Genomic DNA, 12,269 nt, shown 5'->3' with positions numbered 1-12,269 from the left:
TAGGTGGCAACGACTCTTCGTTGTTGCCACCTATCGTACTAATCGAAGTAACTCTTCTTTTTTTTTTTTTTTTTTTTTTTTTAAACTCTTTCCGCCCGTGGGGCACTAAGAGGGCCTGTTATAGCAAGCCCATTACGGGTTCGGCCAGGCCCACAACGGGGCGACCGGGTGGCGAGGGACGGGGACCGACATATCCGGACGGACCACCCCCCGAAAAATTCCCGGGGATTATTCGACCCGTCCGGATTCGATCCCGGGTCCCCCGGGGCGGCAGGCCGCTAACCTCGACCGCTCGGCCATCCGGCCATAATCGAAGTAACTCGGTAACGGTTAATTTAACCGGTCCAAATAAACGAGAGATTAAGTTTTATTCGTTATGGTAATATTTACGACACGTTTCGATATTAAAATATAGTTTTTTTTAACAACCGAATAAAATATTTTAATTCGATAATTTTAGCCGACGATTTAAGACTTTACGCGCCGGCCTCGGACGGCACGTCCGAAAATTTCCCGTCGGACTCGTCGTTCGGCGACGTCTCCCCCGACGTAATTTTATCGTCTCGCCGGGGATAATAAATGCGATGGTTTTCTTCGGTATAATATAAATCTCGACGTAAGCGCGTAGCCTTAACGTATTATAATTATTATTTTCTTAAAGTATCGTCGTCCCACTATTTTCCGGACGACGCTACAAAAACCGATTAAAGTTTTAACGTAAGCGTAATTTTTTTCGGGATTAAGAATAAAAAACGACGGGCGATTTCGAAACGACTTATCGCGGATAACGCCGAATCGAAATTTTTTTTGCGTCGTTTTCGTAACAAACCGCCGAAGTAAGCTTTATATAAAGTTATAACATTTGTAAATTTAGCTCCAAATTCGAAATAATTATTTTAAAAGATTAACGGAAGATTATTAAAATTGCGGTTTAATAAATCCGTAAAAATGTTTTTTTTTATTTCTAAATTTAAACATTTTATAGCCGATGGCGTATTTTTCGTCTTACGATAGTATCGATAACTAGCCTAGTCGTAAATAAATGGCTCGTTATTCCCGTAGGGTTACGGTCGATATCGATGCGCTTCGATCGCGCCTATTAATTTAAAATTTAATTCTCAAAAATGCGACAAAATTAAACAACGACGTTTATTTTTTTAAAAAAAACGTAAAAAAATAACAATTTTAAAAAACTCTGTATTACGACATCGAGTCGTTGTTTAAGCTCGCGTTTGTTCCGTCACCGCCAAGCGCTTACGGTTTTTTTTTTTTAAATTTAAAAACGTCGACTTTCCAGAAAATCGTTTCGAACCGGATAAGATAGTCTCCGTTCTTTACGCGCATTTTTGTACGCGTAATCGTACGTTGCTCGACGACTAAAGAATTTGCCAATCGCGGTAACGAACGGGTCGCGGGACGCTTTTGCGTCGCGACTTACGCTTTAAAACGTACGATATCGTTAATCGGTAAAATAACTTTACGCGTAAAAACGAAATTAAACGAGTCGGAACGAAAACGCGCGATAAAATATATATTAAATACCGTCGTCGTCGTCGTATATCTAGCGTGACGGACTAATAGCCGGAAACGACGGTCGTTTTCTCGCTTTAGACTCTCCGTCTCGCGCCCGCCGAGAGGAACTTTTTTCTACGCCGGTCGGGTGGCGAAGGACGGGCCCGGGCGCGTCCGCGAAAAATTTCCCGGGGTTTTTCGACTTTTTAGTCGGGATTCGATTCCGGTCCCCCGCGGCGGTACGCCGTCCCGGGTCGCTCGGCCCCCCGACCGCTCTACGTTCGTTCGGGTAAAAATATTTCGTGGCGAATTGTAAACGGAAACTATTCGGTTTTAATCGTTTTTCGCGTCGAACGTAGGTTCGTCGACATTTACCACGCGGCCGGACGACCGCGGCTAATTTAATAGAGTAACTACGTGCCGATACAAAACTTTATCGAATTATAATAAAAGAAGTGCGCGAAATCGCCTACGGCGTACGGGAACGCCTCGCTCGGCGCGATATCGTTTAGCGCGGGATTGGCCGTAGCGCATTTTATAATACGCGCCGGAGAACCGCGTAATGCGGAACGATATATTACGGCGCGGTCGTCGCCGGCCTAATACGTACTAGAATTTATTATTCCGTTTTTTGCTAAAACGTAGTATAAAAATGTATAAAAACGGCTAGGGACCCTGGCCGGCGGCATTTTCGAAACTGCGGGCGTCGTCCTTCGCCCCGGTTTCCTATTCTTCGTGGCCGCCACGGGGGGTAGGTAAGGGCTCCGAACGCGGTGTTTAGCGGCATTTTCGATCCCGTCGAACTTCGAGCGTGGCGGTATAAAAACGATAAAAGGTGGTAACGGCGCGTTTAAAACGGACTATTTATCTTATAAATTTTTTAAAATAAAAATTTGGGTATTCTTTCGGAAAAGTCGAGAGAAATTCGCGCGAATACCGAGTCGAGAATTGGCAAAACCGCTAGCATAACTCGCGAGTTAGTCCGATGGCTGGCCCCGTTACCTTTCGTCTCGCGCGATTCGGGCATTTTTTTAAACGTACTTTTAAAACTTCCGCTTCCGTTATATTTTTAAATAACCAACGGTAACGAGCGATTCGATCGATCGGAGCTTCGAGCGGAAAAGGAGGAGCGAGTCCTAACATTTTACTAAAAGAGAAAAATTATCCGAACGTTTAAAACTTTCGCCGCAAAATTAAAGTAATAAACATTTAGATTTAATAGCGCGTTTTTATTTCTTCCTCTCGTCGCTTTCTGCGGATTTTACCACCCGTTATTAAGTCGGATCTGATCGTTTTTTAGTAGGCGAAACCGAGTACCTTTTCGAACAAATAGTCATTTTCCTATTACTACCGTTAGTAGCGATTACTATTAAAAATTACCGTACTACTTACGGTAGTACGGTAATTTTCTGAAATGTATTCGCTGCGTTAACGGGATATTTCTGTAAAATGTAGTCGTTATCGATACTTATAGTAATTATTATACATTGTAATATTTTTGCTTTTGCCGAATGAAAAATTACGGAGTGTACTTTTTTTAGATTCGGTGTTTTTGCGATATTTGAGCTTAATCGAATACGACGATATCGATTATTCGATCTTAGCACCGCCGTACAATTTTGAATTTAGATTAAAACCTAATAACGTTAAATAGACGTAATATCGATGCGCAGGTGACGAGCGGTTAATTAAGTAAACCCACGGCGTAAGCTATTTTACGTAAAACCCACCGCTTCGTTAGTTTAGTTAATATTGCGGAATCGTATAATTAATTGTTACGCGCAAAATTGCTTTATCCGTAACACTTAGACAAATAAGTTTTGTCGGTCGATCGATTCGATAATATTTTTAAGCATTGTAACGTACGTAAACGGAATTTTTGTGACGAAGTTTATAAATTGACGTTTTATTAACTTCGAACTTTATAAAATATGTCATTTCGTGCCTGTTTTTTATTCGGTCGCGTTTGTCGCATTTCTCGTACGATAATAGTTATTTAATTATAGCCGTATCGAAAACAATTTTAAAAATTTGAAACGAATCATTCGTTTATAGTTAATCCCGGCATAGGCCGGACGGCCGAGCGGTCGAGGTGCCGGCCTACCGCTCCGGGGGACCCGGGATCGAATCCGAACGGGTCGAAAAATCCCCGGGAATCTTTCGGGGGGTGGTCCGTTCGGACGCGTCGGGCCCCGTCCCTCGCCACCCGGTCGCCCCGTTGCGGGCCCGGCCGAACCCGTAATGGGCCTACTAAAAGAGGCCCTCTTAGTGCCCGCGGGGCGGAAAGAGTTAAAAAAAAAAAGTTAATCCTGGCAATTTATAGTCTTGAATTTTATTTAAATTTTATTACGCCGCAATCATTTTATCGAAAGGACATAAGATAAAGTATTAAGTATAGTACTTACGGCCCATAAAATATTTCGAGTTATGCGAAACCCGAGAAGTCGATTTTATATCGGGTAAAAGTGTTCTGTTCGATCGAGATTCTTAATCGCGTTATATTTTGGTAAAACGATTAATTCTAAGAATATATTTCGCTAGAATGGCGAGATCGTAAGCTAATGAATTAAAATTTTCATTAAAGTCGACGTGGTAGTTACCGCCCTGATTTAAAGCCAGTGAAAATCTACATTTTATCGCGTAAGGACGTGTGAAATAATTTGACGACGCGCTTCCGAGTACGAACGAGAGTAAAAGGAAGCATTTAAGATTCTTCGATATTTTTGTTCGGTTTATAGGGCTACGAGTACCGGCCTCGTCGTCGTACAATCGCTACTACCCGGAAACGTTTCGTCTATGTGCGGGACCGGATTAACCCACTTTGGGGCCCTAGACATTTTCTTCTTACCGGGCCCCCTCCCTCTCCCACAAGAAATAGAGTGCGCAAAAAATATAAAACAATAAATAATACGGTTATAATATAATAGAAAGATTACGAGTACGAAATAATCTAATAATAATCTTAACCTTTGTTGTCGTTTTTTGCCCGGGCAACGCCGGGCTCGTCGTCTCGTAGTTAATATTATTTTTATCGCTATAAAAAAAAATTCTAAATTATCGGAAGAATTACTTTTAATAATAAGAAACGTAAGAATATATTTTCTTTATATTTTAGAATTCACGATAACCGTATAAAAAGCAATATGTTTTTGTTTATTATATGCGGTCGTCCGACAGAAAAGTAAACTATCTTATTTACAAATCTTTTCAAAATAGAGTTTGACCGGGCCCTTGACATTTGTATCGTTGGTCTGCGCCATGATCCGGCCCCGTCTACGCGCTAAATCGTATCTTTATGCGTTTGACACTCGTGATGGCGATAACGAAAGATTTACATCGGCCAATAATAGTTATTTCGAAGATCGGAGTCTTCGAATAAACTGTACGACAAATAATTCGAGGCTGGAAGCGAAAGACTCTAAAATAGAATACTCTCCATTCGACATCTACTACGTGGCTTTCTTCGGACCGCAATATACCGAAAAAAATAGCGTACGATAGACTCTATTAAAGTTGCTCGTAATTAATAAGTCACATTCGGTGCCGGATTAAGCCTCCGGAGGGGCCCGAACAAAATTTAAATTAGGGCACCATTTAAATACGTTGCTTCCGAAGAAATCTAAAATAACGTCGCTTAAAATTGTTATTAATAATAGAGAATACAAACACCGATACAATAATAATCGTATAATAAAAGAGTTTCTGGTATAAAGAAAATATATACAATCGAGTCTGCGTAAGTCGACATCCCATAGAGAAGCGAAAATGCGTCGAGTTATCCGATACGACGACTAAAGCGAAGTTGAAAATACCGTACTACAATTAGGAAAATACGGGTGCGCGATGTACTGTACCTCTCCGACCATCTATCGCCGGCACTAAAGTTGGTTTCTACTCCGAGTACCCCAGCAATTTCCATCGCCTTTTGTTTCGAATCGGTCCCGAAACGGGAAGATTCGACGAACGAATTTGCTTTAGCCAACGTACGAGAGCGTCTTCGACATCGTCGTACGGCGACTTTCTCCGGAGTTTTCGAGACAGCCGCGACGAAGATCCGAGAAAAGATTTCTTAGTTTCCTCTTTTTCTTCGGGATTCCCACCAAAAACCTTCTCAAAAACTAAGGCATTTTTATTTATATATATATAATATCTTATATATAAAATTCTCGTGTCACAATGTTAGTTACCGTACTCCTCCGAAACGGCTTTACCGATTTTTACCAAATTTTATATGCATATTCAGTAGGTCTGAGAATCGGCTACTATCTATTTTTCATACCCCTACACCATTTCCCCTCCTTTCAAAAATATATTTATATATGAATTAAGGCTTTTATGTCCAACAGATGGCGCTAACTTCCGACGACCTAAGTTTGCTTTTCTGTGAGAATGGACTGAAGCAGATCATTTTCTATCTATCTATATAAATAAAATATAACGTTCGTTTGTTCCACCGATTCCTTTGAAATTTTGACACAACGTTGCATTCGAATACGCACGTGTTTTTATATAATATACATGTCGAAATTCCCCCCAGTGGGGGGAGATGGACGGGATTAAGGCTTACCGTGAAGAACTCGGCTTCTATTATACTATTTTACATGCGGTTTTTTGCGTTTTTAATTGCTTTTTAATACGTTATGTCAACAGAATATACACTAAAAAGGGATTTTTCGATATTCCCCAGCGGGAAAAGTGACGGGATTAAGGCTTACTGTGAAGAACTCGGCTTCTATTTATACTATTTTAGATGCGTTTTTGATTGCGTTTTAATAGGGTACGTCAAGAGAATGCACACTAAGAAGGGATTTTTGAAATTCCCCCCACGGGGGAAGTGTTATACATTTATAATAGATACATTTTGAGCCACAACAACGCGTGGCCGGGTCAGCTAGTAATAATATATATATAAGTCGACTCCCCTCCTGAAAAAAATGAGTTCACACTGCACTCATTTTTTTTCAGGAGGAGAGTCGACTTATCAGACGTCTAAACGAGGGTGGGACGGCAAGAGTGTGTCGATTTATCCAGTGGTGTCGAGTAAACCGGAGTTTTTTAACATTAATGCCTATGTAAGTCTGCCGGGACCACAGAAAACTGACTACTTAACCGACGGTGTCGAGTTATGCCTATGACGACTTATGCGGACTCGACTGTAAATGTAGTCGTTAATCAGCCTTTAAAAAATTAAAATTTTTCGTTTTCGGAGTTTTATTTCAGAAAATTCGACAATAATATTTTCGCAATCTAACCGTTCGAGAGTATCTTTTTTTTATAGCAAGCGTTGCTAAAAACCTTAGTCTTTCCTGCCCTATTGAATTTCTTAAACAATTTTTAAGTTATTTTAAACAGAGAAAGATTCTGTACTGAAGTCGGGCCCCTCCAAATTACGGGCCCTAGACATTTGTCTACTGGTTAATCCGGCACCGGTCACATTAACCGAGGACTATTATTATTTCGATTCATTTTAAGTATCGCTCTTACAAGTACAACAATTAATAAATTAAAATGTTTCGATAGACGATTACTTTTTTTACTCCGCGCCTTAAAGGCACTTATATAATCACGCGTATTATGGGTTCGCCAGGCCCAGAATACGGATGATCGACCCGGTGAAGAATGGAGCCCATATATACCCGGGATAGGTTTTTTGACCCGGATTCGAACTCTGATCTCTCGGAATATTGAGTTGACTTTTTTAGCGCAATGACCTTCTGGCAGTCTGATCAATGATTAAATAATTGAGGATTGAAGTTGGCTGTCGTTTCCTTACTTGTCATTTTGTCCTTGATTATTGCTTAGATGACGAATTTATTGCTTCCGTTTCATTTATTTAAACCTTTAATACTAAATATAAATAATATGTAGTCATTAAATAAACGTTGTATGTATATAATTTTTGCTCTCGGTATTTTAAACATGTTTGTAAATTGGTATACATTTTTCTATTTAATTCGAAGTCGTTTGTTTTTGAGGGAAATTTGTACTTTCGTCCTTTTTGTTTTGGAGAGGCAATCAATTGTCTGCAGACAAAAAAATAATTTTTAATAGTGTTATGATGTCTATAGACAAGTGATACTATTAAATACTATGATATATAATACTGCATACTGTTAAATACTGATATATCCAAATACTATTAAAAATTAATTTTTAATAGTATTTGGAACAGTTGATTTTTTTCTTAATTTTAGTCTTCTTTGTCTGATAAACATAAATAGTTAATTATATCATACGATATAAAAAAGTTAATAGTTATATCTACTCTACTGTGCAGCGTGAGTGTGTGTGGGAAGCGACCACACATCGTATTAATCATTTTCTGTACAAAAAACTTTAAGACATGCTCGGTACTTTCACGTAAGGTTTTTAGTTCAACTTAATTTAGATTAAATTTTTGCTTTTCAATTGTTTTGTAACAAAGAATATAATGTTCTGCTAGTATAAGATGGTTGTAATAAAACAGACCATATTCAGAGCTTTCTGGGATAGGTTCCAGTGGACGTACAGTACGTCCACGATACTTGTTGTACAAGTGCAGCCGAGAACTAGGAAAAAATCTCATTTGTTTGTCTGACTTCCTGAAAATATCAATGGCAATGCACCGGAACAGAATTAAAAATATAGAGCGCTAATTGACGTATTTACTGTACTTTAAAAACTTATTAAAGAAGCCAACTAAGTAAATTATTTATTTAGTTGTACATTGTAATGAATAAATTTTAAATATGTGATCCGAAAATGCCGCCTGAGGAGCCGGCCCCGAATCGATCGCATCGTATTACATTCCAACAAGTAATTGAGGCATATTTAACAGATGGTAACGTTTAAAAACGATGATAAAGTAACGTTTTGCTCTACTGTTTTATGGCAATTCGAGAATAAAACTCATGTTCTGCCTAGTGGCGAAAAATTAAATGTTTGTTTAGCAGAAATTAATCGTACTGTGAATAACACCAAGTATCACGAGCATAATTATAACCATTTAATTTAACATTTATTTTGTATACTAGTACTTTCTATATATTAACAGGACTTATACTGGAAAATAGGAATGCAGATATTTCGTCTTAGTATATTTAGTTCACAGGTGAACTAAATAAAGAACATTATTTTTGATCTGTAAGACTAAATATCTGCATTCCTATTTTCCAGTATAAGTCCTGTTAATATATAGAAAGTACTAGTATACAGAATAAATTTTAAATTAAGTTAAAAAAAGGACACAAAGGCATAATAATTAATAATTATAACCACCCCGCTGATCTGATCTGTAGTTGGAGAGAGATATAGGCCATTAAAAGTTACGTTCATAAATATCCGTTGTTGCTTTACGTTATTTATACGTTAGGCCAGGAACACACATGCGTAAAAATCGGCGTAAAATCTAGCATAAAACAGAAAACGTAAAATTTTTCTGAAATTTTGGCTGAAACAGAACTGAAAAAAGAGTAGAGTGTGTCTCTACTTTTTACGCCGTAAAATTTTTACGTCAAAATTCCTCCAATAAAGAGGTATTTTTTGTGACGTCAAAGTAGCACGTGGTTTTTATTCTAACAACGGCGGCAATGAGGGTCAACTCTATAATTGTGACGGTCTCGAAAAAACGAAAAATAAATGAAATGGAGGGGTTTATCGAATCCGTTCGACCACATCAGTGTCATGTATAAAGAAAGACACTGCATTTAAACAACGTTTATAGATGGCTATAGGTGCAAAATTTCAAACAACAGGTAGGTCTAGTAGAATCGATATATAGGCCTAGTATTTAGATCACACGTTCTTTATTTGAATTCGGAATACAAGTGTATTAATTTAAATTTTCTATATTATAGCAGAGGAAGAGGAGAAAAAATGGAAGGTACAAAGAAATAGATATACGAGAGGAAAAAAATTAATAAAATTAGCACTATTAGTGGCAATGGTGTTTCCTATTCGGCCAGAATTTTTACGTACTGTACGTGTGTTCTGGCATAAAAGCGTAAAACAGAAATTAAACTGAAAGCTGATTTCTGATTCAGTTTTCTGCCAAACAATTTTACGCATGTGTGTTCCTGGCCTTAGGCCGGAAACACACGCGTAAAATTGTATGGCAGAAAACTGAATCAGAAATCAGCTTTCAGTTTAATTTCTGTTTTACGCTTTTATGCCAGAACACACGTACGTAAAAATTCTGGCCGAATAGGAAACGGAAATGTAACATCATCATATGTAGTTTAGTAAAATGGCGCCGTCCGTATCTGATGTTATTTGTTGGTGGTCGTATAACACCCAATCATCGATGATCTTAAGAAATGATTTTAGTAAAAAACGCCAAAAGAGACGCTGGTGGGTTAGGAAGCTATTTCGAGAGCGTGATTTACACGGATTTAATATTAATAATTCGTTGATTCCGGAATTACAATTTAACGATCGAGAATGCCACTATCAATAAGTGCATTTTATTAATTTTTTTTCTCTTACATATCTGTATCCCTTTGTACCTTCTATTTTTTCTCCGCTCCCTCTGCTATAATATAGAAAATTTAAATTAATAGACTTGTATTTCGAACTGAAATAAAGAACGTGTGATCTAAATACTATATTCTACTAGACCTACCTGTTATTCGAAATTTAGCACCTACGGCCGTCCATACACTTTGTCTAAATACGGCGACACTTTTTTGTCATAAAGACACTGATGTGGTCGAACGGATTGGATAAACTCCTCTATTTCATTTATTTTTCGTTTTTTCGAGACCGTCACAATTATACAGTTAACCCTCATTGCCGCCATTATTACAATAAAAACCGCGTATCTACTTTGACGTCACAAAAAAGACCTCTTTATTGGAAGAATTTTGGCGTAAAAAGTAGAGACACGCTCTACTCTTTTACCAGTTACGTTTCAGCCAAAATTTCAGAAAAATTTTTACGCTTTCTGTTTTATGCTAGATTTTACGCCGAATTTTACGCATGTGTGTTCCTGGCCTTATTCATACGGACGCTAACTTTGTTTGAATTTCAGTTAAATCTTAATAAAAATACTTCTTATAAAATATTATATCATTAGAAAATATCCAATTTATCGTTCATTTTTATAACATACAACTAGAGTTACAAATAATTGTGCGATTTATAGAATTCTTGTCCAATATTAATACATGGCAATAAAAAATAAAATAAAAGTCGTGTACTCTTCGTACTAGTCATTTCTATGAGCAAATATAACAGACTAAAGTGAGTTTTGTTCTCTATGCAACACTGCATAAATTTTTACCCTGTATATAATACGTGAACGAAAAGTAAAATACACCCATACCTCGCTTTACGGCCTAGATACGTTCCACGAAACTTGGCCGCAAAGCGAAAAGCCGTATAAGGAATCAATTATTCTAATACAAATTCATACAAATTCAATGGGATCGGTTCCAAATTTGTTAAATATATAACATGGTTTATCATTCAAAATGCATTTTATCTTTTTATTTCATTTAAATCAAAAATACATACATAACAAGTACATACATTTGTACATAAAATAATAACAGACTCCAAAAACCAACAATAATCTATAAACAAAAATGAAACAACTTCATGTTACATAAAATATGTGTATGTTTACATACATATTTTTTTAAAAAATGGCTTTAATCTGAAGACGATGAAGAAATGGTAACCTGCAGATCACTGTCGTCGTCATTTTTCGCTGGTAAGGATGGGCCTGGCTTACAAAAATTGTCCAACGTTGTTTGTCTTGCCTTCTTGTCTATTTCGTTCTTCAGTGATTTATAACAGCTAATGGCTGAATTAATTCCTCGAGAAACTTTAGCGCTACGTTCGACGTCAGGATCGTTTTCAAGGAGGATGTTTATTCCTTGTTCGAAACTGGAAAAAGCTTTCGACAAATTTTTTGATGTTAGCTGTTTGGATACAACAGGCTCTGTCTCTTCATCAAATGCCGGTTCTGCTTGCAACTGAATGAGTTCCTCATATAAAAGGGGTTCCCTATCAGCTTCAAGTAGATCAAGCACATCACGTTCGTTCAAACCTTCAAAGCCGAGATCATGTGCTAGATTAAAAATTTTTAATTTGTACTTACATACATATGTACAGTACTTACGTACCAAAAATGTCCCTAATTGTTTCCAATTTTTCCAGTTAATGTGTAACAATCAGTAATAAATATGTATATAAAACACTCACAGACAAGTCTAAACCAGCCGCTTTATGAGCACACACTGAATAAGGCTCGTAAACAAGAGGAAATAGCAAAGAGTGTGCATCGAGATTGCGCTTGCGCAAGATTGGCAACATGTAGATATATCGACATCGAAAAAAAGTTTTTTTGCCGTTATAGCGAAACATTTTAGGCCGTAAATCGAAAACGTGCCTTAATTGAAGAGGGCCGTTATAGCGAAATGCCGTATAAAGAGCGGCCGTATAGCGAGGTATGGGTGTACTGTGTATTTTTCTTAATGTAATTTATAAATTAAATATGGTATAATACTGGTATATATCGAAATTTTCATTGTACAGTAAAATTAAAATAAAGTTAAAAAATAGTTAACTTGAGCAAAAGCACTTGGCCTCTTGTGTGAGAAAGGCTTGAAAAAATTCTTAGAAATGAACGTCACACTTTACATTTAATGGTTTCCAGATAAGAAGAAACATTGTCCCCTTCTCCCTACCAGTTTTAATGGATGAAAGGGACAGTTCGGTCAGGACCATGACTCCCTGCCGTCTAATGTATACGCTATTTCTTTTGGAATCATTTT

General features: G+C 37.5%; 1 long non-coding RNA gene across 1 annotated transcript; it reads right to left on the bottom strand.

Annotated features, from left to right (window-relative positions):
• Positions 1-10,962: 10,962 nt before the first annotated feature.
• Positions 10,963-11,959, bottom strand: LOC136968659 (uncharacterized). The gene is made up of 2 exons (XR_010879689.1): positions 11,665-11,959; positions 10,963-11,270 (listed from the first exon to the last, which is right to left on the bottom strand). It is a non-coding gene; the product is annotated as an uncharacterized lncRNA (long non-coding RNA).
• Positions 11,960-12,269: the final 310 nt, after the last annotated feature.

The sequence above is a fragment of the Centruroides vittatus genome, unplaced genomic scaffold (genome assembly GCF_030686945.1).
Source record: "Centruroides vittatus isolate TY-2023 unplaced genomic scaffold, ASM3068694v2 contig_150, whole genome shotgun sequence".
In the NCBI taxonomy this organism is placed as follows: domain Eukaryota; kingdom Metazoa; phylum Arthropoda; class Arachnida; order Scorpiones; family Buthidae; genus Centruroides; species Centruroides vittatus.
This window is presented reverse-complemented; position numbering and strand designations above follow the sequence as displayed.